General features: G+C 36.2%; 1 protein-coding gene across 12 annotated transcripts in view; it reads right to left on the reverse strand.

Annotated features, from left to right (window-relative positions):
- Window positions 1-26,613, reverse strand: part of DGKB (diacylglycerol kinase beta) — a 776,793-nt gene that overhangs the window by 712,477 nt on the left and 37,703 nt on the right. For 4 of the 12 annotated variants that reach the window (XM_053897059.1, XM_053897060.1, XM_019443495.2 and 1 more), the window contains exon 1: window positions 894-1,225. The exons of 1 other annotated variant lie outside the window; for it this stretch is intronic. The gene's annotated coding sequence lies outside the window, so the exon portion shown is untranslated. Of the gene's footprint in view, window positions 1-360; window positions 472-893; window positions 1,227-26,613 lie in introns of those variants that run through there. 7 more of the 12 variants (XM_019443498.2, XM_019443497.2, XM_019443493.2 and 4 more) reach the window with 4 other exon arrangements.

Genomic DNA, 26,613 nt, shown 5'->3' on the forward strand with positions numbered 1-26,613 from the left:
GCCTCTTCACGAATTTTCTTTTGCAAAGGCAAACTGCCATCCATTGGTAACTTTCGGGAGCACGCGCTGGTAACGAAATGTAGGACGCATTTACCAGTTTTGTTGCCTAAAATCCCAAAGGACTGAGCGCTTTATGCATACCTCGCCAAAAAGCCACAGCCTTCAGCAAATAGCCGAGCAAATACACCAACTATAGCGTAACTAGGACGGGAGTCGGAGAGACCAAAGGATTTAACATCTCAAGGAGAATCAGAGCTATGCTTTTCTAACTTTCCTCGCCATTTCTTCTCAGCTTCCCTTCCCCCCGCAGCACAAACCCAGAAGGCACTCAAACTGCCAACCGTGTCGAGTTTAACTTACTGCAGTGTGATGCAGGCGAAGGCTGGGCGCATCTCCCAAGCGAGGGCAACCGCTTTTCCGGAGAGGACCTGCGCCTGGACCGGCCAGCCCTCGGGATCGCTTCCAGCTCGCACGCTCTCCGCTCGGGAAGAAGGTTGCCTCTCGGCTCGGCTTCCCCCAGAGGAGTGGAGCTTCAAGAACTCCGCTCGCAGCCTCTCCTCCCCTCCACTTCCACCCCCTTGCACAACGCGCGGCCCATTCTAACTAGTGTCGGAGAGATGGACATCGACTTCCAGTCCACAACACACAGGCGGCCTGCAGCCCACCGGTCCCTGACAATTTGCAACTCCCAAACAGCGGAGGCTGAACGATGTGGCTTTCCGGAGCCTGAAAGTCATCTTTGGCATCCCGCTTCCCCACCTCGCACTCCCGCTTCCCCTCCCATGCGCGGCCACCTCCAGGCTCCCGGTTAAGCCCGGCATCGCCAACGGTTATTTTGGTAGCCATACCAAGGGGCATGCGAGGGAAACGGGATTTGTCAGAGCTTGAAATACCTGTTGTCCATGACTCATGCTCTTGTTTCATCTCTCTGAGTCCTTCATTTCTATCAAGACGCGGTGATGTTGGGAATCCGTGCAGTGCGTGTGTGTCTGTGTGTGTGTGCGCGCGCGTGTGTGGTAAGGAGGAGGCAATCTGCGCGGCAGCGAGCAACAGCCCTGCCTATCTCTAGCTGCCGCTTCCACAGCTGCTGTTGCTACTATTGCTGTTGGAGCTCAGGGAGAATGAGACAGAAAGAGACAGTGCTTTACAGCTATTTAACTGCTGGACCAGTTATAAGAGGAGGGTGGAGACTGTGCAGGTATGAGTGGCTGCGGCTGAGACATTAGGCTTGATTCACCGCAATTACTACCATTCAGGATACATTTCCCCTTCAACAGGAAACTTGATACCTGTCTCCCCATCACCCTCCTGCTAACTGCAGTCCTTGATGGGTCATTGTTCATCAACCACTTGCTAACCCACTTCTAGCAATTCTAACAGCTGCACACTCTATTTCTGCATTCCAGTCTGGGAGCAGGTGACTCGAGGATGGATGACGACAAACTAGGAAGGCAAGGGGAAAAGCAGGTGAATATTAGAAGGGAAACTGTGTACGTAATCGGTCAGGTCACAGGTAAAAGGATAATTTTGAGTCACGTGTGTAAAATAATGCGTTGGAGTAATACAAATGTAAGCCTGTGTACAAATCATCTCTATCTTATAAAATGTGGGCAAAATCAATTAAGGAGCGTGTTTACAAGCTTAAGTGCAGGCTACCTTGATATACACACATCCCTTGGTGGCTCTGTCTTCTGTACATAGTATCCACTTGATTTCAATGCATTACTATTTCTGTCAGCTAGAAATTCTGATGAAAACCTACCAGTGACTGCTGTTTGTGGACTCCCCCTTCCCTCCTTATTGGTTTCTCATTCTCTGTCCTGATTTATCTCCAGCTTATTCTCACATAAGGTGAAGCTGAGCTGAACTAAGAAGTTAAGGAAGTTCTCAAAACCCCCAAAGACAAGAATACTTCTTAATAACTAACTTAATTTGCTCTAGCAAGTTTGTCTTCATGTTCTTGCTCTGTAAGAGTCTGCCTAACAATGAATAACCCCTCCTAAATAGACACACATGCATGCACGCACACACACGCACACACACACACGTGCACACCACTTAATTGATAATATTTATTTATTTATTTATTTATTTATTTATTTATTTATTTTGAGAGAGAGAGAGAGAGAGAGAGAGAGAGAGAGAGAGAATGAGTAGGGGAGGGGGAAAGGGAGACAGAGAGACAGACAGACACAGAATCCAAAGGAGGCTCTGTGCTGTCAGCACAAACCCCTGTGCAGGGCTTGATCTCAGGAACCATGAGATCATCATCGGGGCTGAAATCAAGAGAGTTGGACAGTTAACTAACTGAGCCACTCAGGCACCCCAATTGGTGGTGGTATTAAGCCACTCTCAGCATTTAGTTGTCTAAGCTAAAAATAAACTTAATTCCTTTTTAATTTTATTTGTAATGCACACCATTAATTATTTCTGCTCTGCTCTGAGCAATTTTCATATTTGCCATACAGTTTCTCACTTGCCAGGGCTTATGTAATCAGGGTTAATTTGGAGGATGTTAATACAAAAAGAAGGAAGCGTAACAGAAATACAACAGAAGATCCAAAAGGAGGAAAAGAACCCAAAAGGATTAAGTAATACATCTTTTCCTGATCTGTTTATATTAGAAAATCACTGCTTTCAGCGAAAAAAAAGACCAGTTCATGTGCAAAGCATTTATCAATTGTCCAATAATTATCAATTTACCAAAACCAACCTTATGACAATTATTATAGAAAATACATAGATTAATATTTTGTTTTAAAAGTCATACAATGTACTAAATTCAAAGAGTATATAGAATTATTTAAATGTTAAAATCCTAATAAAACTTAAGGTCAAATAGTCACATAATTTTGCCTCTTCAATTTCTGTTTATATGTTACCATTATTAAAAATCCAGGGGCGCCTGGATGGCTCAGTCGGTTAAGTGTCCGACTTTGGCTCAGGTCATGATCTCGCAGCTTGTGGGTTCAAGCCCGACTCTGGGCTCTGTGCTGACAGCTGAGAGCCTGGACACCACTTCATATTTTCTGTCTCCCTCTCTCTATGCCCCTCTCCTGCTCTCTCTCTCAAAAATAAACATTAAAAAAAATCTTAAAAAATAATCCAGAGTAGCTTCACATTCAAACCTATATTTAATGTCATGTAAGGAGGTAGGCAAAGGTTGTCCACCCTACTTAGAAATATATTTGATATAGAAGATCAAATTTATCCATAGATCCATCAGTGGATTTTAGTAATTCATAAGAATCATTGTGTAATTAATGAACCTCAGAAACACAGTGGCAGAGAAATAAACTTGTTCTATAAATTTCCATCAATCAACAAACCCAACAATTTATGGGTTTATAGAAATAAATAATATCTTAATTGCCAACTAAACCTCTTTATTATCAAAACATGTATGCCTGGTGTACCTGGGTGTCTCAGTTGGTTGAGTGTCTGACTTAGGCTCAGGTCATGATCTCATGGTTCAGGGGTTCTAGCCCCATGACTGGCTCTGAACTGGTAGCTCAGAGCCTGGAGCCCACTTTGAATTCTGTCTCTCCCTCTCTCTCTGCCCCTCCCCCACTTGTGCACATGTACCCAAGCTCTCTCTGTGTCTCTCAAAAATAAATAGACAATAAAAAAAAAAAAACATGCATTCCCAAACTAGATTCTGTAATTCCCAAACTAAATATGTGTTTGCTGTAGAAAAGCCCAAAGATGGCAAGCTTTGCAGTGGCAGAAGCCGTGGCTGTTTGGTTCCTTCCTATGCCTCTAGCATTAAGCAATGTGCTTAGAATGTACTATGTGTACAGTAAGTAGTTTTCTAACAAATGAGTGAATGAGTAAATAAATTAATTTCTGGATGCAGGATATTGGGAAGATAGGTGAACTTGGAATATGGATGTTTAAATTCTTCCAGTCTTTACTGCTAAAAAGTATCTCATAGACTTTACAGAACTTCATAATAAATGCCCCTAATACTTGCCCAAAATGGTTTTCTACTATATGAATTCAATCAACATTAATTCCCTAAAATCTCATTTTCTAAGAATTTTGCAAACCAGTAACATCAAGACCTATTCATCCCTAAGAAATGCGTGGTTTCTCCCACTTTTACTTCCAAATCTGTAGCTAGTTCAGTGGGTACTTGGCTAGATGTTTGAGAAAATAGGTTGTTCACAGGAAACAATAGGTATTGGCAAGGATGTGTACAAACTGGAAACCTCTTACACTGGTAGTAGGAATGCACCTGGTGCAGCCACTCGGGAAAACAGTAGGGAAATTCCTTAAAAAGCTAAAAATAGGACTATCCTATCACCCAGCAACTACACTACAGGTATTTATGGAAACGATACACAACTACTAATTCAAAGGGATACATGTACCCTGATGATTATAGCAGCATTATCAACAATAGCCAAATTATGGAAAGAGCCCAAATGTTCACACATATACACGTGTGCACACACACCCCCACACACACATACTCCTTAGTCCATGGCGACAGCCATTCTGGTTCTCCATTATAAGTTCAATTTTTTTTTATTCCACATGTAAGTGAAGCTATACAGTATTTGTTTTTCTCTGGCTTATTTCATTTAGCAATAATGTACTCCAGATCTATCTATCTATCTATCTATCTATCTATCTATCTATCTATATAAAATACCATAATAATATATATATATATATATATGCTAAGTGAAATAAGTCAGTCAGAGAAAAACAAATACCATATGATTTCACTCTTATGTGGAATTTAAGAAACAAAACAAATGAAAATGGGCAGGGGGTGGGAAGAGAGGATAGCTAAGAAACAGGCTCTAAAGTATAGAGAACAAATTGATGGTTAACAAAGGAGAGGTGGGTGGGCAGATGGGTTGAATAGGTGATGGGGATTAAGGAGGGCACTTTTTGTGATGAGCATTAGGTGTGGCATGGAAGTGTTGAATCTCTAAATTCTACACCTGAAACTAATATTACATTGTATGTTAACTAACTGGAATTTAAATAAAAACTTAGAAAAAAAATCTGTAAGAAGTACAAGCTTATGCAAAAGAAGATGAAGGGAAGGAGGAGGAGGAAGAGGAGAAAGAAAAAAAAAATAAGTTGTTACACAGCTATGTATATGTGTTCTTAAAATTTTAGTCCTGTAATAAGGATTATAAGCAAGGTAACCTTTACTGACCTTTTATGAATTTTAGCAACATAATTCTTAAAACCAATTTATGAAAGATGGGACTTAATTAGCGATGTAGCATAGATTACTTAAAGTAAATATAAATCCATACTTATCAAGCCTTTTATGTGAACTGGGGCTTAAAAACACCTTCTCATGATACTTTATTCAACAAATAATTATTGAACATTTATTACATACAAAGCATTGGAAAGAGAAACAGTCTATCACCCATAGCATCTGCTTCTAAAGGACATATGGTCCCACAAAAAAAAACATATTCTTACTTTATAATTTGAACATTTTTTATTTAACTGTTATGTTTCAGAAAAAAATAAATAGCTTAATTTATATGAAATGTGATTAAAATCTTCACCAACTTTGATTTAAATGATAAGAGCACAGCTACTTCTTAAACTGAGTACATTATAACATGGGAACTTTTCCACTGGCTTTCAAACCATGAATAAGTAGATGCAGGCTAAGAAATTGTGAAAGGCCCAGAAAAATTTTTTATGAATAAGAATTATGAAAAAAATTTTTCATATGAAATTTTATGAAAAAAATTTTTATGAAAAATTTTATTATGAATAAAAATCTTAAAATATTGGGTTTGAATAGGATGCTAGACCTAATGTAGTCCAGTTCTCAGATTTTATAGGATGGACAAAAACACCATGGCTTATTGCTGAGGTCATTTACCAGTCTCCACTAGACCATCTGACTAGGAATAGCAGGGTTAGATATGCAAGCTTTGGCCCACACAAAAAGGTCAATAGCTAGCTATGATTTGGTGTGTCAATAGCTAGCTATGATCTTGGGAAAACTCTTTCCAGACTTTAGTTTCACATTTATAAAATAAGGATAATTTTTTCAGTGTTATTAAGGTATAATTGACAACTAAAAATAGAATATAATCAAAATGTACAATGCGATGATTTGATGAGCATATACTATGTGCAAAGATTCCCATATAAAGTTAATTTTATGTATATCCATCACTTCACACATTTGATTTTTTTTTTTGCTAGAACACTTAAGTTCTGCTCTCTCAGTAAATTTCAATGATAGAAAATGGTATTATCAAGTATATTCACTATGTTAATCACTAGATCTTCCCTATTCATCTTATAACTCAAAGTTCATATTATTTCACCCACCTCTTCCTATTTCCCCACACCCTAGCTCATGGCGACAACCATTCTGATCCACTAGTATAAGTTCAAAAATTATTTATTCTACATGTAAATGAAACCATGCAGTATTTTTTCTCTGTCTGGTTTATTTCATTTAGCATAACGTAGTCCAGTTTTATCCATATTGTTGCAAGTGGCAAATGGTAGAATTTACTTCTCTTTTAAGGCTATTATTCCACTTATATATGAGTGTATATATATATATATATATATATATATATATGTGTGTGTGTGTGTGTGTGTGCGCGCATGCGTGTGTAGGTGTGTGTAACCATTCATTTGTTAGTGTGTTTATTATCAAAAATACAAGAGATAAATGTTGGTGAGGATGTGGCGAAAAGAGAACCCTTATATACTATTGGTACAGCCACTATAGAAAACAGTATGGCGGTTCCTCAAGAAACTGAAAATAGAACTACTGTCTGGTCCAATAGTCCCACTTCTACATATACATCCAGAGGAAATGGAATAAGAATCTTGAAGAGATATCTGCGTTCTCATGTTCTTTGCAGCATCATTCCCAATAGCTAAGAAAGGGAAACAATCTAAGTGTCTGTCAATGGGTGAATGGATAAAGAATATATGATATAAACATATATTAAGTGAAACATGCCAGAGAAAGCCAATTATTGCATAGTATCACTTATATGTGAAACCTAAAACACAAAACAAAACAAAAAACAAAAACCCATAAAACAGAGAGCAGAAAAGTGCTCACAGGGGCCAAAGTGGGGGAAATAGGGAAATGTTGATAAATGTTGATAAATGTTGATAAAAGAGTACAAACTTGGGGCGCCTGGGTGGCTCAGTCGGTTGAGCGTCCGACTTGGACTCAGGTCACGATCTCGCGGTCCGTGAGTTCGAGCCCCGCATCGGGCTCTGGGCTGATGGCTCAGAGCCTGGAGCCTGCTTCCAATTCTGTGTCTCCCTCTCTCTCTCTGCCCCTCCCCCGTTCATGCTCTGTCTCTCTCTGTCTCAAAAATAAATAAATGTTAAAAAAAATTAAAATAAATAAATAAAAGAGTACAAACTTTCAGCTATAACATGAATAAGGTCTGAAGATTGTATGTAAAACATGATGACTACAGTTGGTAATATTATATTCTATCATTGAAATTTGCTGAGAGTGGAGCTTAAATGTTTTCAAGAAATAAATAAATGGGGTGATAGATGTGTTAATTCACTAGAGGGGGGCATCCTTTCACAATGTACAATATGTCCCATCACCATAATGTATACTTAAAATATCTCAACATTTTACATGTCAAGTATACCTCAATAAAGCTGTAATTAATACAATTTTTTGAAAATGTAACTACTTCTTTACTATAGTCCTGTTGGAATCATGAAAGCAAGCCCTGTTGGCTATCAGAGCCAGGTGATCTGGTGTCCCATTGTTTGGCGGCAGCCATCAAAGCTGGGGCACCAGTCATGTGCATAAGCTCCCTCTGGAGAAATGTTGGCAACCTGGTTTTATCCTTAAAGCATGCCAGAGAAAGAAGGCAATGCAATTGTCCATATCTCAAAATGTCTATAATAGCATCCACCCCAGCGAATAGTTGAGAAAATCAAAGAATTCGGCACATGTAAAATACACAACCCACTGCCTAGCAAAGCTCCCATCCACATATGCACACACATGTGCACACATACGTACAAAAGGACTATTACGTCTTCCCTTCATTATTGTGATACTTTCTGGGGTTAATGTTTAAGTACTTGACTTTCCAGTTATTTAATTTTTTAAACTGAATGATGATGGCAGAATCTGCATGATTTCCCTTAGGGGCAGCAAGCATACTGCTGACAGTAAGAGACAATTTTTACAATCAGAGTATTTTCCCTCTACTTCAAAGAAGGTAACTTGTGTTGTAAAGAGGTCTGACTGAACAGTGATTAATCACAGGAATTATTGAATTACATTTGTTCAATCTACAACATGTGAAGTCCACAGCTATATACCTACTTAAGGAACTACAGAAAATGCAGCAAAACATGGTTTAAGGCACGAAACACAGAGTCTGTGACAGAGAAATTATAGTTTTGAAGTTGAAGTTTTATGTGGGAAATTAGCAGACTCTGATACAGCACAGCCATTTATTTGCTGTCTCCATGTTGGATGTGGATTACAGCATAATTAATTTAGCAATGATCATCCACATAGTGAATTTCAGGACAAATTCCTAAAAATGGCCATAATTTATATAGTATGACCTCACTACTATTTAGACCAATGTTTTTTTTTTGTTTTTTTTTCTTTTAATACACAACATATATATTCTGTTGTGACCTTTTCTATTTTTTTTTCAAAGAAACTAGATAGGTAGATTTAATTAATTCTTCTTCTGAGATTTTTCTAACCCTAGAATGACATCCCATCACTCTTCCTAACACTTTGGAGGTCATTTGTTTGTCTCTTCAATGGACTTACAGGTCAATTTAGATTTTGTTTTTTTTTTCTCTTTCTTTTTTTTTTTTTCACAAAGAGAAGGCATTCAAAGATTTTCGATTGCATTGATATGGAGTTGTAACAAAAATCATTTTAAATGTCTTTTAAAAGAGAAGAATTAATTTTCACTTAATAGCTAAATATTTAGAACAGCAGATTATAAATTTCAAGCAAATAGTTATTTTTGCTTTAAGCTATTTAACTGGTTAAATAAGCTTCATCTTGTCTACATATTAGACAAGACTACCTTAAGATAAAGGGTAGGGATTTTCTTTGTTTATTTGCGGGGGGGTGGGGCGTTGCTGAATGGCTTTCTAGTACATCTTATGTGATTTAACATTAAAGTAAATTTTTATTAAACTGAAACATAGAGTTGTATAACTTCTAGGATGGCAAGTACTCTGAAATAAAGAGTCTTTATTAAAATTTGTAACAGGAATCATAGCTACCTGCGCTATGCATTAAAAAAGCATATGCACAGAGATTAGTTTGGGGTGGATTTAACAAACCATTTTATTGGAAAGGCAAGTGCTAGAAGATTGTGGAAATTTAATAGGAAGATTAATTATCTTTATATTCACTGCTGTGAAATCAGCAATCTGTGTGGTTTTTGTCCTTAAAGTTAGTTTGAAAAACTGACGATGCATTTCTTCAGTTAACCTTTTCCATCTGTATGGGCTAAGAGATCAATATAAATATTAAAATAATAAAGTGAGTTTGCGAAGTAGAGAAGCTTTTTCTAAGCCTCAGTAAATACTTCTTAAAAATTTAACTCATATATATATATATATTTTTTTTTTTTTTTGTGGTGGCTTGTTACTGATTATCCTACATCCAGCATGAAGAGTACGAAGGAGGAAAAGTGTGATCCTACATGAAACTTTGTACCGTCCCCAAACAAGTATGTCTATTAAAACCAGTTCATTCACTCTACAGTGAATAATTCCTTGTCTTCTTATTGTAACCATATTTTCAAAGTCAGATTCTCAAGGAACTCAGCATGAAGAAAGGTCTCCTGAAAGAGGATGTGTTTTGCTTAATGTTGCCTTTTTCTAAACCTTTTTATATATTTTCATAGTCTCATGATTCTTTTTTATTATTATTATTGTTTTGAGAAGGACACAGAGAGCAAGCTGGGGAGGCACAGAGAAAGAAGGAGACAGAATCCCACGTAGGCTCCGCACTGTCAGCGCAGAGCCCAACATGCGGCTTGAACCCACAAACTGAGGGTTCATGACCTGAGCTGTCTGACCAACTGAGCCACCCAGGTGCCCTCATCATTCTTATCTATGCAAATATCATGTATGTATTACATTATTAAGATTCATCTTTGTAGGTCTTCTTAGAATATTACTCAGAGGAACTTTAATAATTTGTAGAAATAGAAAGAAAAATAATTTTCATTGGAGACTTTCTAAATAGTTATAACTATACCCAGCCCAATGTTTAAAACTAAGTTTTCTTAGACAGTATGAAAATTTTATTTTGCAAATGGACTTCATTACATGTCAGCTTGCAAATTAAAAATAAGTTGTATATGGGGCGCCTGGGTGGCGCAGTCGGTTAAGCGTCCGACTTCAGCCAGGTCACGATCTCGCGGTCCGTGAGTTCGAGCCCCGTGTCAGGCTCTGGGCTGATGGCTCGGAGCCTGGAGCCTGTTTCCGATTCTGTGTCTCCCTCTCTCTCTGCCCCTCCCCCGTTCATGCTCTGTCTCTCTCTGTCCCAAAAATAAATAAAAAACGTTGAAAAAAAATAAGTTGTATAATTAAAACAGACAATGACTAAATATATTTTCAAAAATCACTTTTTTTCTCAGTTGGCATGACCTGAATTCAGAGACCATATTTGCCCTGGATGATTTATCTAAAAATGACTTTGAGGTTTAATAGCTCCATGAAACCCTGGCACATTAGCACTTTTACGTCAATAGGAACTGACGTCAAAACTGTTAGGCAAAAATTGCCACCCATTGTGATAATCTGGGGAATCTGTGATATCACGAAAATTTAGGCAAACAAAATATATATTCTTTAAAATGAAGAAAAACTAAAGCCTGTAGCATACTTTTTTTTTCTTGGAAAGATTTATTCCAAAAATACAACAACCAAAACTTGGAAGAACATACACCTTCAGAATAACTTTATGTTTCCTTTTTTTGTCCACCAAAAATATGTTCACTCTCAGGAAAAGCAAATATTTTTATGTTAGCCACTAATCTGAGAGCGTCTACTAAACAATGATACCTTATTTACTTGTCACAATATCTTATGAGGCAGATACCGTTGTTACTTCCAATCTTCAGATGAAGAAACAGAAGTACAGAGCAGTTAATTAATTTATTCAAGGACCAAAACCTCTGATGAATAGCAAAGGCATTGGATCTTCATAAGCTAACTTCAGACCTCATATTCTCAACAGCTCTGCTATACTGCCTCTCTACTTTCCATAGAGAAATATCATTTAAGATATGAAATTAGAATGCCTATGGCAATAGGACAGATAATTGCTTAATCTATGTTTAATCAGTACTGATGTACCTAACACTTGAAATGTCAATAATTTATATTAACTTTAAATCACACAGAGGTAGAATTCTTGACAATTTAATATCCTCATTAAACTACAAATTCAAGATTCCTTTCATTGTTTCATGTTATAATCTATTTCTGGCATTTGCATAATTATTGCAACTAATAGTTTGTAATAGATATACTTCATGCCAAGGTAAAGAATAATTAATAGAGGCATTAATTTATGCATTTTAATAACTATACAATGTGTATATATATATATACACATATATATACACTATATCTATCTATCTATCTATCTATCTATATATATATATATAGTGAAACACGATATATTATTATGGTTAGTTTTTCTGTGGCTCTCCCTCATTAGACCATAAACTCAATGAAGGAAGGGCTATATCTTAATTGCCTTTGTAGCTTTAGTTCTTTGAAAAATATTTGGAATAAGAAACATTGCCAAATTTATCACAACATCAATAAATGTGTTTGTATAGGGATCTGTCCAAATGCTGAAAATACTCTAAACAGTTGATCTTACCTTATGTAAACTTAATAGTCTGCTGTTGAGTATTTTTGGTTTGCTTTCCTATGGTTTAGGATAATTATTAACTGTACAATATATTTGCTGTTTATTTGCTTAGTATTTTGTCAATCTCACTAACTTGTAAGCTCTATGAGGGGCAGGATTCTGAAATGTTTATTTGGCCACTACAGCTCCAACCCTTAGCCTGAAGCTTGGCAGATGGGCACTCCAGTTTAATGATCAATTATCCACATCTACATAAAATTAATAAATTCAGGAAGAGTTGGCAAACCTCTTTCTTTTCTTTGTTTTCCTTCAAAACCCAGGTTGGTTTTTCCAAGTCTCAATCATCTGGGAAAGATGTGCATGTTCACCTGAGGCTCTCATGAGAGCCTTAAGCTATAGAGAGAGCATCTGGATACTATTACCCAGGGAAGTCAAACTGCAGCAACACTATATTTCATTTTACCCAAGATAGGAGACCAAAGATGTAAAAATTTAAAAAAAGGAAAGTGATTAATTAAATTAATGGACCATTTTTTGTTACACATTTTCTGACTTGTTTATACAAAATGTTGGAAACTTTTTAGGACACCAAAAGAGTATACAGAAACCAGAAAAAAACAACAAAGAATTTGCCTATTAGGCTAAAATTTTTGGGCTATGTTCAAAGCACACCTGAGTTTTTTATTGTTTTGGACTTGTTTAGCTTCTGTTTACTCCTACTCAGTGTCCAGTTCCCCATCTTCTTGTAACAAACTCTAATTTTTCTTTGGATACAATTTTGCTGCAATGTAAATAAAAACACCTTGTTCCCAAGTCCAAGGGGATCTAAATTTAGCCAACCAGACTTTCTCCCTAGAAAGCTGAGATTCCCAAACCCTGTGAAGCTAATGGATTTGAAAAATTCCAAGAAAAACAGCCTCATATGTTTCTATATAGATATTAAAATTGACTTATTTCCTAACCTTTCTAAGCTTGGTCCTTTTGTCTCTTATTTTAGTGTAGGAACCACTTTACATTTTTTGAATGATACTATCCTGCATCAAGTAGCTTGAGTCAGTTCAACTTGTCTGCAACAAGAACATCAGCAGCTAGATCAAGCAATGTTGAAACATTCTGAGTTTTCATCAGAGGAATGAATTTTTTGCGAGGGAGTGGTTAGGGTGATTCATCTGGTGGTCATGATTAGAACGTATCAGAATAAAAAGAGAAAAAACACCAGGAGGATCCAACAGCAGGCTGTTGAAAAGATTACTTAAGAAGCCAGAATTGTTTCAATGGAGTTAACATGAAAAGTATTTAGTGTTAAGTAGATTCAGCCACAAAATTCATCATTGTTTCTTACCCTAGCTGCCACTGAGTAGGATAAGTGAACGCCAATGCCAAAAGTAAATATTGTAGTGGAAACCTGTCAGGTTGTCTATTTCATCACTATTCTCTTTATTATGATTCCACTCAAGGCTCTGTTTCTTCTGTAGGGTGCTGTATGCCCCACACATATAATTGCCCCACATATATACAACTTCTTCCTACTTATACACCATCTCTCATGTTGCCTTGTGCAAGAAATTCTTCTCTGTTCCTTTCAAGTTGCCTCTCATTGTTTTAAGCCACTGTCCCCTACTTATTGTGTCAAAGTTTATTATCCTAATTTTGAAAAAAAAATGAGTAGAGTTGACACACAGTATTACATTAGTTTCAAGTGATTCAACATCTCTATATATTATGCTATGTTCACCACAAGTATAGCTATCATCCGCCACAACACTATTACAATATCACTGACTATATTCCCTATGCTGTACCTTTTATTCCTGTGACTACTTCATTCCATAACTAGAAGCCTGCATCTCCACATCCCTTCACCCATTTTGCTAATCACCCCACTCCCTTGCCTCTGGCAACCATCAGTTTGTTCTCTGCATTTATAAGTCTTATTCTTCTATTTGTTTGTTTATTTATTTGTTTTGTTTTTCTGGATTCCACATATAAGTGAAATCATACAGTATTTGTCTTACACAGTCTTACTTATTTGACTTAGCTTAATACCCTCTAGGTCCATTCATGTTGTCACAAATGGCAAGCTAGTAATATCTGTTTTATGGCCGCATAATATTCCATTGTATATCTATACCACCTCTTCTTTATCCATTCATCTATCACTGGATCCTTAGGTTGCTTCCATATCCTAGCTATTGTAAATAATGTTGCAGTAAACATAGGGATGCATGTATCTTTTCAAATTAGCATTTCTGTTTTCTTTGGGTAGATAGATGCCTAGTAGTGGAATTACTAGATCATATAGTAATGCCATTTTTTAAATGTTTTTATTTATTTTTGAGACAGAGAGAGACAGAGCATGAGCGGGGGAGGGGCAGAGAGAGAGGGAGACACAGAATCGGAAGCAGGCTCCAGGCTCTGAGCTGTGAGCACAGAGCCCGACGCGGGGCTCAAACTCATGAACTGCAACATCATGACCTGAGCCGAAGTCGGACGCTCAACCGACTGAGCCACCCAGGCGCCCCTAGTAATTTTTTTAAGTTTTTGAGACATTTCCATACTATTTTCCACAGTGCCTTTACCAGTTTACATTCCCATCAACAGTGCACAAGCAATCCTTTTTCTTTGCAGCTTCACAAATACTTGTTATTTCTTGCCTTTTTCATTCTAGCCATTCTGACAGGTGCAAGGTATTATCTCGTTGTTCTGATTTGCACTTCCCTGATGGTTAGTGGCGTTGAACATTTTTTCATGTGTCTGTTAACTATCTGTATGTCTTCTTTGGGAAAATGTCTATTCAGGTCCTCTTCCCATGTTTAAATCAGATTTTTTTTTGGTATTGAGCTATGTTACATTCTTTATTTGGGATATTAGCCCCTTAGGTGATCTATCATTTGCAAATATCTTGTCCCATTCAGTAGATTGCCTTTTTATTTGTTGGTGGTTTCCTTCACTGTGTAAAAAAGTTTTATTCTTACTCTTTTTTTTTAAATATACTTCAGACTTCATGGTTCTCCCACTTTGTTCAACCTTCTCACTCAGAGCAAATGATGTGGTCCTCCACTTCATCAAGAAATGTGATGATGTCCAGAATTCTGCTCAGCTTCAGCCAGCACATGGATCAGCACATCTGTACCCAACCCATGCTATCACTCACTTTCACACTCTTCCTCAAGATGCCCTATCTGATTCACCTATGACCATCTCTTGCTTTGCTTGGCTCACAACAACTCTTTCTTTTACAAGAGGTCTCCTTTCCTCTGAAAAACATGTAATTTCTCTTCTTGCTGATCCTCATAGCACCCATGCACTCAGCAATTATTGTACTTTGCACACTGCATATAAAATTACTCTGAGTTTTTCTGGTACTCCTACTAAAACATGTGACATCTTAAGGTTAGGCATTATAGTCTTCGTAATATCCATTATCCTTACACAAGAAAATCATGTTTTATATCATGTTTTATGTGCTGGATATGGTGCTGGGCACTGTAAATACAAAGATGAAAGACCTCTATTTTCCAAAATCAAGGACTTTAAAATAGGTAAATCCCACAAAGCCATTTAAAGGTTACAGATAAAAGTGACAGCTTAACAAAAGTAGGGCTAAAATACTAAAGAAGAGTTTGAGGTAAGTCATGAAAAAATGGGAAGTAAATTACAGGGAAGTTTTTCAGGGAATAGTTGACATTTGAGGAGAATTTTCAAGAATGACTTGCTGGTTGAAAAACAGGTAGTTTCTTGACTTATATTCTAAGCTCTGACATATAAAGATATTAGAAGACATCACTGTCATTCTCACATTAAAAAATGGCTGAACAAACTGATAATCAGTAACTTTTTTTCAGATTAATCAGAAATTTGAAGTCACTGGGCAACTGTCACCTAAAGGCTGGAGGGATAAGCAAACACAGAGAACCACAGCTGAGTCCAGCTTAATGGTGGCAGAAGCGACTGGACCAAAAGGTAACGGGCGATAAGAGTTAAATGGAGCTATGGACATTTAGGAATCAGTTTTTGTATGAACATACATTTCATTCTTTGCCTAAGAGTACAATTTCTGAGTCATATAGTAATTGCCATTGGTGCCTCTTTTTTGATGAAATGTCTTTCATGTCTTTTGCATGTTTTTCTAATCAGTTTTTAATTTTTTATTGTTTACTTTTGTGAGTTCTTTATATATTCTAGATGTAAGACCTTGTTTGGATTTTGGTAGGAATATCATTAAACTTATATATTAATTTGTGGAGAATTTATAAGTTTCCTATGCTGAACTGTCAAATACATGAACATGGTATGTGTATGCATTTATTCAGGTATTTTTAAATTTATTTCAATGTTTTAAAATAAATTAACATTTATTCATGTTTTGAGAGACAGAGAGATAAAGAACATGAGCAGGGAAAGGTCAGAGACAGAGAGAGATAGAATCTGAAGCAGGGTCCAGGTTCTGAGTTGTCAGCGCAGAGCCAAACTCAGGGCTTGAATTCACGAACTGCCAGATCATGACCTGAACCAAGTTGGCCACTTAATCGACTGAGCCACCAAGGCACCTGTATTTCAACATTTTTATGTTTCAGCATACATAGCCTATGCATGCATTATTAGATTTGTACCTAACTATTTCATTTTTCCTTGGAGAAATTTTATTTTATTTTATTTTATTTTTTTTATTTTTTAATATATGAAATTTACCGTCAAATTGGTTTCCATACAACACCCAGTGCTCATCCCAAAAGGTGCCCTCCTCAATACCCATCACCCACCCTGCCCTCCCTCCCACCCCCCATCAACCCTCAGTTTGTTCTCAGTTTTTAACAGTCTCTTATGCTTTGGCTCTCTCCCACTCTAACCTCTTTTTTTTTTTTTTTTTTTCCTTCCCCTCCCCCATGGGTTTCTGTTACGTTTCTCAGGATCCACATAAGAGTGAAACCATATGGTATCTGTCTTTCTCTGTATGGCTTATTTCACTTAGCATCACACTCTCCAGTTCCATCCATGTTGCTACAAAAGGCCATATTTCATTTTTTCTCATTGCCACGTAGTATTTCCTTGGAGAAATTTTAAATGGCATTGTGTTTAAATTTTAGTCTCCATATGTTCATTGTTAATATATAAAAGTGCAATTTATTTTGTGTTTTGATCTTGTATCCTGCAACATTAAAAAACTCACTTATTGTTCTAGGAGGTTATTTGCTTAATTATTTTTAGTTAAAAAGTTTTTAGATTTTTTGGCATTTTCTATGTAGACAATCTTGCTAAGGGCAAAAAGGGATCATTTTAGTGTTCCTTTCCAATATATATTCTTCTATTTCTTTTTCTTATTACAGTGGCTAGAAATTCAGGTATTTTGTTGAATGAGAGTGGAAACAACAGACATTATTGACTATTCCTCAACATTCAGTCTTTTACCATCAAGTAATGATGTTAGCTGTAGGTTTTTGTCTATGTTCTCTATCAGGTTGAGGAAGCTCCCCTCTACTCCTTGAAGTAAAATTCTTGTAGATGAGTATTGTTGGATTCTGCTTTCCTTTTATTCGCAAGTTTTTACTTAAATTCCAATTCCCTGTATGTTAACATACAGGGCAGTATTAGTTTCAGGTATATAAATTTAGTGATTAAACACTTATATACAACACCCAGTGTTCATCACAACAAATGCCCTCCTTAACACCTATCACCTACTTAGTGCATCCCCCTGCCCACCTTTCCTGCCCACTTCCACTGTAATAACCATCACTTTGTCCTCTGTAATTACGAGTCTGTTTGAAGTTTTCCTATCTTTTTTTTTCCCTCCTATATTCATTTGTTTTGCTTCTTAAACTCCACATACTGAGTGATATCATATGCTAGATGTTTTTCTCTGACTGACATATTTCGCCTACCGCAATAGTCTCTAGCTCCATCTATGTTGCAAATGGCAAGATTTCATCCCATCTTCCTTATCCATTCATCAGCCAATGGACATTTGGGCTCTTTCCATAACTTGGCTATTATTGATAATGCTACTATACACATTGGGTGCATGTATTCCTTTGAGTTAGTATTTTCTTTATCATTTGGGTAAATATTTTAATGCTGGATCATACGATAGTTCTGTTTTTAACTTGTTAAATAAAAACATGGAACCTTCACATTGTTTTCCAGAGTAGTTGCACCACTTGTTATTCCCACCAGCAGTCTAAGAGGGGTCCTCCTTCACATCTTCGCCAATATCTGTTGTTTTCTGTGTTGTTAATGTTAGCCATTCTGACTGGTGTGAGGTGATATCTCATTGCAGTTTTGATCTGTGTTTCCCTAATGATGAGTGATGTTGAGCATCTTTTTATGTGTATATTGACCATCTATCTTATGTCTTCTTTGGAAAAATATCTATTCATGTCTTCTGCCCATGTTTAACTGGATTATGTGTTTTAGGGTGCTGAGTTTGATAAGTTCTTTATAGACTTTGGATACTAATCCTTTATCAAATATCTTCTCCCATTCTGTAGTTTGCTTTTTAGTTTTGTTGGTTGTTTTCTTCGCTGTGCAGAAGCTTTTTATTTTGATGAAGTCCCAATAGTTTATTTTTGCTTTTGTGTCCCTTGCCTCAAGAGACATATCTAGTAAGAAGTTGTTATGACTGATATCAAAGCAGTTACTGCCTGTTTTCTCCTCTAGAATTTTGATGGTTTCCTGTCTCCCTTTTAGAACTTTAATCCATTTTGAATTTATTTTTGTGCATGGTGTAAGAAAGTGGTCCAGTTTCATTCTTTTGCATGTGGCTGTCCAGTTCTCCCAACACCATCTGTTGAAGAGGCTGTCTTTTTCCATTGGATATTCTTTCCTGCTTTGTCAAAGATTAATTGACCATATAGTTGTGGGTCATCCCTGGGTTTTCTATTCTGTTCCGTTGATCTATGTGTCTGTTTTGTGCCAGTACAACACTGTCTTGATTACTACAGCTTTGTAATACATTGTAAGTCCAGAATTGTGATGCCTCCAGCTTTGCTTTTCTTTTTCAAAATTCCTTTGGCTATTTGGGGTCTTTTGTGGTTCAATATAAATTTTAGGATTGATTGTTCTAGCTCTGTGAAGAATACTGTGGGTATTTTGATAGGGATTGCATTAGATGTGTAGATTTCTGTGGGTAATAGAGATATTTTAACAATATTTTTCTTCCAATCCATGAGCAATGAATGTTTTTCCATATTTTTGTGTCATCTTCAATTTCTTTCATCAGTGTTTCATAGTTTTCACAGTACAAATCTTTCACTTCTTTGGTTAGGTTTATTCCTAGGTATTTTAGGATTATGCTTTTCCTTTTTAAATCCTTTCTGCCAACCTCCATCTTTTAATTCCATTTTTTAACTATATGTTTTTCAGTATTCATTTGTTAAATATCACAATTTTCTGTATTTAATTTGTTTCCTCATTTTCTCTTTCCTCATTTTCCTGTTAATGCCTTGATTTTTTTTGATAGGGTTGCATCCTGACCTAATTAGCTCCCTTCCCCCAATATACTGCTTGGTGTATGTTTCTTAGTGGTTGCTCTAAGTATTACAATATACGCATTTAACTTAGCACAGTCTACTGCATATTTATGTTTTACTGCATCAACTGAAGTTTAGAAATTTTCTCTTTAAAGTGCTTTACCTTCTCTACCAATAAAGAGAAATTTCCTCAAGTGTGGGTTTACTGGCAATAGATTTCCTTAGTCTTCCTTTGTCTGAGAATATGTTTATTTCCCCTTCATCCATGATATTTATTTTCACTGGATAAACATTTTATGGTTACATTTTTGTTCCAGTACTTGAAAAGTATCATACACTTCCTTATGGTCCCTATAAATTTCACATAAGAAATCTGCCATGATTCAAATTGGTGTTCCTCTATAATCAATGGGTTGTTTTCCTCTGGCCACTTTTGAGAGTTTTTTGTTTGTTTTATTGTCTTTAGTTTTTAAAAGTTCAATTATAATGTGCCCTGGTATGGATTTGGATTTCTTTGAATTTTTCCTTTTTAGAGTTCATTCACCTGCCTTAGTGTTAGGATTTATGTATTTAACCAAGTTAGGAAGTTTTCAGCCATTATTTCTTTGAATAGTTTTCTAGTCCCAGCTCTCTCTTCTCTGCTTCAAGGAGTCAAATTCTTACTCTCCCCTGACTATGGCCCAGTGACATCCAAATGCGTCAGTGACTTTCCCTCACACCTTTTGCTTGTATACTGCATCCTGACCCCCATGAAGGCACTTGTCCACAAACCCTACACTTCTGTTTCAGCTTGCAACTGTTTGGTTGAGCTAACTCCCCTAAGGACTGCTCAGGGCATGCAGTGACTGTTTCTCTAAGATCTGTAAGTATAATTAACTTTGTTTCCCTGTGCCTCTCCTGTGTCTCCTTTTGTGGCCACACTTGAGCGGCCATCTCTAGAAAGAATACAAAACATAGCTCTTTTGTTATTGGCCTACAGATTACTGAGGCTATGCTAATTTTGTGTTTTGTTATTCAAATTATGTTCTCTGGTTTTCAGACTGGGTAAATCCCATTGATCTGTCATTCAGTTCATAGCATCTATCTGCTGTCATGTCTGGTCTACTACTAAAACCATCCCAAGTTGTGTTCTGTTTTTAGTGATTTTATTTTAGTTTTCAATTCTATAATTAACATTGAATTATTTGTATAATTTCTATTTCTTTGCTGGAATTATTTTTTTCAGTTGTTTTAAGAGGATATATAATTGCTTTGTGAATTTCATTTTTACTATGGCTGCTTTAAAATTCTGGTCAGATAACTACACCATATGATTTATTTTGCTGATGGCATCTGCTGACTTTCTTTTCTCATTCAATTTGTGGTTTCCCTTGTTCTTAGTGTGAATGATTTTCAATTGTATGTTTAAATGTTTTATTTTTCAAGTTCTATGGCTCCTAAACAGTCTGACCTTTGTTCCACCTATCAGAATCTTTCTATTTTTTGTTGTTCTTGTTGCATTATGTTCAGGCATTTTTTTTTTTTTTTTAGTTCCAAGTGGAAGGATTTGAGAAGAATAAGGTTACTCTATCTTTATGGAATAAAAAATCCCATATTTCTACATTATTGTATGTTTTTGTTTCATTTTGACACATCTGATTGGTCACTTTTCATGTCTTGTACTTCATTCTCATATCTTTAATCCTTAATTTTATTACTTTAAATATATTTATCCTAAGTGTTTTATATTTAATGTTTGATATAGCCAGTATTTAATGTCTCTGCATCTGAATGTGAGATCTATTACTTCTTCTGATTCTAGCTAGTAATGCCTGCTTCTGTTGGTGTTTTTTTAAGTTTTAGAAATCAGCTCATTTTCCTTAAAATTTATCACAGGAATTCTTTGATATCTTGCTGAATGTGATTCTCTATAGAATATTTGCACTTGCTTCCATATGTTTGGAAGGGTATTGGAGATCCAACCTAGGACCATTTGAATGTAAATTGTGAGCTTAGGGTTTTGAACTTTCTATTTAGTAAAAATTGGGGCCATAGACTCATTAAGGAGTGTGTTTATCATAAAAACACACAGGAGTGATTCTTTTTTCTCTCTACTTCAAACATAAAGTTTCAGGACAGGCATTTTTTTCTTAGAGTTCCCTGTTACTAGTGTCATTGGGAGGCGAACATTTCTACTTCACTGTGTTGATGATTTAAATTTTGTGGATTCCAATTTTATGCAGGGATGGGGAGGACAGTCCTCTCCCATTTGAGTGGTCTCTTCCACAATGAGCAGGTCCTAGGCATTTTTCTTTTCTCTTCTGTATTCCTGTGAAACTGAAAATCATGTTCATCTGTTTTGCTAAATGTGGTCAAGACAGAGAAAGCTCTTGTCAATGTTCTGCTTACCTATTTGGTCCTTGCCTTCTCTCAGTTTGAATCTCTTAAGTGTTTATTTTATTTTTAGTTCATTGATACCCTTAAACAAACTTTTAAACATTCTTTTTTTTCTTGTTTTCTGAAGATGAGTATGACATCTGTTTCACCATACACTATCCTTATAATTTAAACAATATGTATACTAATCTAGGAGGATGCATGCTAGATTTTTTGTTTTGTTTTCTATCTTCTGTAAATAAGAATTTTTAAAGGCATAAAAAAATTCTAGGCAAACCCCTACATAATTCCTGCAGTATTATACACAGAAGTCATGGTTAAGAAATATTAAGATAAAGGTTAATGTAACTACAGGATTATATTTACTTGGAAAAAGTATATTGCTTCCTGTTTTCTATGAAGCAAAGCAACATCACTTTGAATAATAATTTCCCCCTTTTTCTCCCTAAGCTATATCCTGTGTTCACAGAGAAAAGTCAGAGCACAGATAATAAAACCAAAAAAAGTAAAAAGAAAAATTTTCCAACAATTTTTACCAATTCTAAGTAGCAGTTTATATTTTGCATTTCCCTCTTTCCCAAATATTTATCTGCAAAATCAACCTCTAAAATCCCTGATTTTAAGATCTCAGTACAGATTCAATTTACACAAATTACATGGTTTACTAGTTTGTTTATAAGGCAATTCACAGTGAATTTTGAGCCAGTTTATAAAAAGGCAAGATTGTTACTACAAATACATCCCTCGTAGTACTAGAGTCTAGATAATATAACAAGAGTAACTAATGGAGTAGGCTAGGAATTTGAGAAATTAAATAGGTAAAATTTTCTTGCAGAAGACCTTTGAACTTTAGAACAAAAACTATTTTAAATTAGGTTCGTATAGAAGTTAAATAAAAATAGATATACTGAAATATAGATTAATTCTTTCAATAAATATTTAGTGAGCAGCTATTATTTACCAGGCACTGGTAATTCAAAAGTGAACATACAGCCTTGAACTCACGAAATCTGCATCCATCCTAGTGGGTGAGTTTGTAGAAATTTATTTGGTAGCAATTATAGCAAAATGAAGATTCACAAATTCATGAAAAATGTTAACCATATCAATACCTAGTTTTCCTAGCAATACTCTAACTGTATCAAAATTTCCTCGGATTTTTACTTCGTCCATTGGCATCTCAAAATAATAAATAAATGAGTATGTAATTTTCTCTGTCAGAATAAAAAAAATCTAGAGACTGCGCATATTTTTTCAGATGTTATGGAATTTATGTGTTCTTTCAAGGCCAAATATTTTTTAATAGTGATATACATGTGCTAGATTAACTTCCTCAGGTTCTCAACCCACTGGTATTTCTATTCTATAGTTAATATGTCACTCAATCTTTTCTTAACAGTTCTTTTCCCTTTACCTGAATTACTAACAGTCTTTCCAAATGATTGCCATACTGCCAGTTAGCACACATCCTATCAATCCTGCAAACTATAAAATTATACTTTTTAAAAGCACATCACTGTTTATGCCACATACACTGAGCAAAATCTTTAAATGTTTTCTGTATCAGTTAAATAAGGTATATTCAAGAAATGGAAACAAGCTTGGCATTTCAGACACAGATCATTTAATAAAGATAATGGGTTACTCAGATATGAAAAGTCTCAAGTAAAAATGGGATCCATAAGAATCAGTTATGGCCACTAAGTCTTGAGAAATATAGGGTCAGAAGTGTCAGCAGAAACTAGGAGTTCAGCAAAGCTATGTGTTGGCTACCAAGGCAGATTTTAGATGACATGGCTGGGGACTGGGGAGGGGGGGAGAAAGAGGAGGTGTTGGAGTATGGTGGGAACTTTACGGTTAATTGTTGGGCCACCTGGGAAAGTGCAAGCAAATGGCACTGGAGCTGCTGCTGTCTGCTGATGCTGAAATGACTGACAGAAGGCTGGAGGCAGAGTCCTTTCTCCACTCTGACCTTTTAGTCACACACCATTGCGTCCCAGCCAGTGAGGAAAACATAGAAATGACTCTCATCCCCAGTATCACAGAGCACATTATAAAATTGGTTGCCTGGCACTGAAAGACAATAACCACAACAGTTTATTCCACTTATGATAAACCCTGCTTCTATGTTAATCTACTACTAAAGTATCAGTACGTATTCTTTATTAGATTACTCTATCAGCTGAACACACTTGAACTGGCCATTATACCCTGTATCCCTAGATACATTTTTGTATCCCTAGAATACATTTCCTCTTCTTTCTCCATCACTGGAAATTGTATCTATCCATCTTTTAGTTCCCCTCTTAAATCTGGTTTACTTATAAAGATATTCATTCCTTAGCCCCAGACTTAAATTTTTCTTAACATACTATCCGGCACATACTCTATGGGAACTTTGTGTGTCTAAAGAATGAAGTACATTTTCCATCTATATTTTTATGGGTCTCATCTACATTTGTATATCCCTCAAAGACTATACTCTAGCTTTTTATGTTATTTTTTATTTTTTAAATGTTTATTATTTTTGAGAGAGACGACAGAGCGTGCACACAGTTTGGTGGGGGAGAGGGGGAGGGAGAGAGAGGGTCCCAAGCAGGCTCCACACTGTCAGCACAGAGCCTGATGCAGGGCTCCATCTCACAAACTGCGGGATCATGGCCTGAGCCAAAATCAAGAGCCAGATGCTCAATCAACTGACCCACCAGGTGCCCCGGAGCTTTTAAAAACCAAATAGTGTTGTAAAAACTGTATCATTTCACAAGTTCTTTCAGGGTAGAAATGATTTCTTACTCACATGCAGTTCCCTGATGTTAAGTGCTCATCAATTGATGCTATTTCCAAAACTGATGCATACAAAACTAGAAAAGCACTCAAGGCCTTATGAATATATGAACTTTAATTTCAGGAGGGCAAAAAGTTTAGCTTTTTCAGAACACAAACTTCTTTAGTTTTACTATTTTATGCTTTGCTAAGATTTAATTATGATTAATATTTAAGAGATACAATGTACTTAGTTTTCAACACCCAAAAGTTTCTCTATTAGGTTGATGTTTGAAAATTACAAGGCATTACTTTGCTATTTTTTCCTTTATCAGTTATGACACCTAAGTCAAGAACTGTGAAAGAGTATCCACCTAACTATGCGACATCTCACTATATTCCACTCTGGAATCCACCACTTGACTCTGTGGAAAAAGGATGTACTGTCAGTAGCAAAAAACTGATAACCTTTGTGAATACCCTTTCATTGTTTTCTATCCGCAGATGAACAATATCCTCAGGCAAAAGCAAGCATTTGAATAACCTGTTAGTTCTGTGTTCGATAAACAAGGCTTCAGTGCATGCTTCAACATCAAGAATAATTTCAACTTCCATTTGATCAACAGAAAAAATTTATATTACTTTTCTCTTTTGACGTCACTAACTTCAAAATTACTGTTTTAATAGAATGCTTACAGGAGAGGAGAACCACTTTTTAAAATTTCAGTAACAAACCTTATTTATTTGTATACCAATATTCTAAATAAGCATGTATAATAGGAATAAACATTATTCTATGTGTAAAATAGAGCAATTAGTCAAGAATCTGCTGGACTGTCACTCCTCTGAGTACAGGAGTGCTTGGCATGCTATAAATCATCAATCTATAATCTCACTGAAGTAAAAATTCATTTTCATTTATTAACTTTTGTGAGATTGTTGTGAGATCAAACTATTGCTTTCTGAATGTGCTGATTGAGGACTCCCAAGTAAGGAAGAGGGAAGCAATAAAAATCATTAAATGCTAATTTTAAAAATAATCAAGAGTAAACCTATTTAAATATATTCCACCATAATTTTTTACTGTTTATATCTCTCAAAATATATTATGCTTAATATAGTACATTTTATCATGTAAAAATAATGCAAATTTGGTATATTTCAAAATAAGTGCTCATTTAGCAGAGGAAAAACAGAGAAAGTCAAACAATTAAAATAAGGAATTATGAGCTACGATATAGTAGGGAATACTCAGATCAGAGGCTGAAAGCTATCAACAGAAGAGAAGAAGGGGAAGGAACAAAAGCAGGAAAAGAATAGGTCTGGTTGTTTTTTTAAGTTTATTTATTTACTTGGGGAGGTGGGAGAGGGACAGAGAAACAGAGGGAGAGAGAGGGAGGACAGTCAGACAGATAGATGGAGGGGACACGAGCAGGAGAGGGCAGAAAGAGAGGGGGAAGAGAGAGAGTCCCAAGCAGGCTCCACACTGTCAGCACAGAGCCAGATGCAGGGCTCAATCGCACAAACTGTGAGATCATGACCTGAGCCAAAATCAAGAGCCAGATGTTCAGTCAACTGACCCACCAGGTGCCCCAGAGTTTTTTAAAACCAAACAGTGTTGTAAACACTGTATCACTTCACAAGTTCCTTCAGGGTAGAAATGATTTCTTACTCACATATGCAGTTCCCAGATGTTAAGTGTTCATCAATTGATGGAACTTGCAAAACCGATGCATACAAAACTAGAAAACCTTGACCTGAGCTAAAACCAAGAGTCAGAGGTTTACCTACTGAGCCATCTGGGCCCCCCAGTAAAGTGTCTCTTTTTCAGAACAACAGCTCCCACTGAGGAGATACACAGCCAGGTGTTCCACAAGATCCCCTCGGGAACCAGTTCAACAAGTCTGGAACTAAGGGCCTAGAGATGAGGACTTGCACAAAAGCTCCCTGAAGTGGCCTGAAATTACCTTTAGCTCATTATAATCCTAAAATCTCCTAGTACGGTGTTTTTTTTTGTTTGTTTGTTTTGTTTTTTTGCCATTTTTTGAACATACAATATATGTATTAGCTTGTTACATGCTAGGCCTGCACAGCTAACCTAAGAGCCTAAGTTACAAAATGTGTGTTCCT

The sequence above is a fragment of the Panthera pardus genome, unplaced genomic scaffold (assembly GCF_024362965.1).
Source record: "Panthera pardus isolate Hobbes unplaced genomic scaffold, ASM2436296v1 HiC_scaffold_8, whole genome shotgun sequence".
NCBI lineage: Eukaryota > Metazoa > Chordata > Mammalia > Carnivora > Felidae > Panthera > Panthera pardus.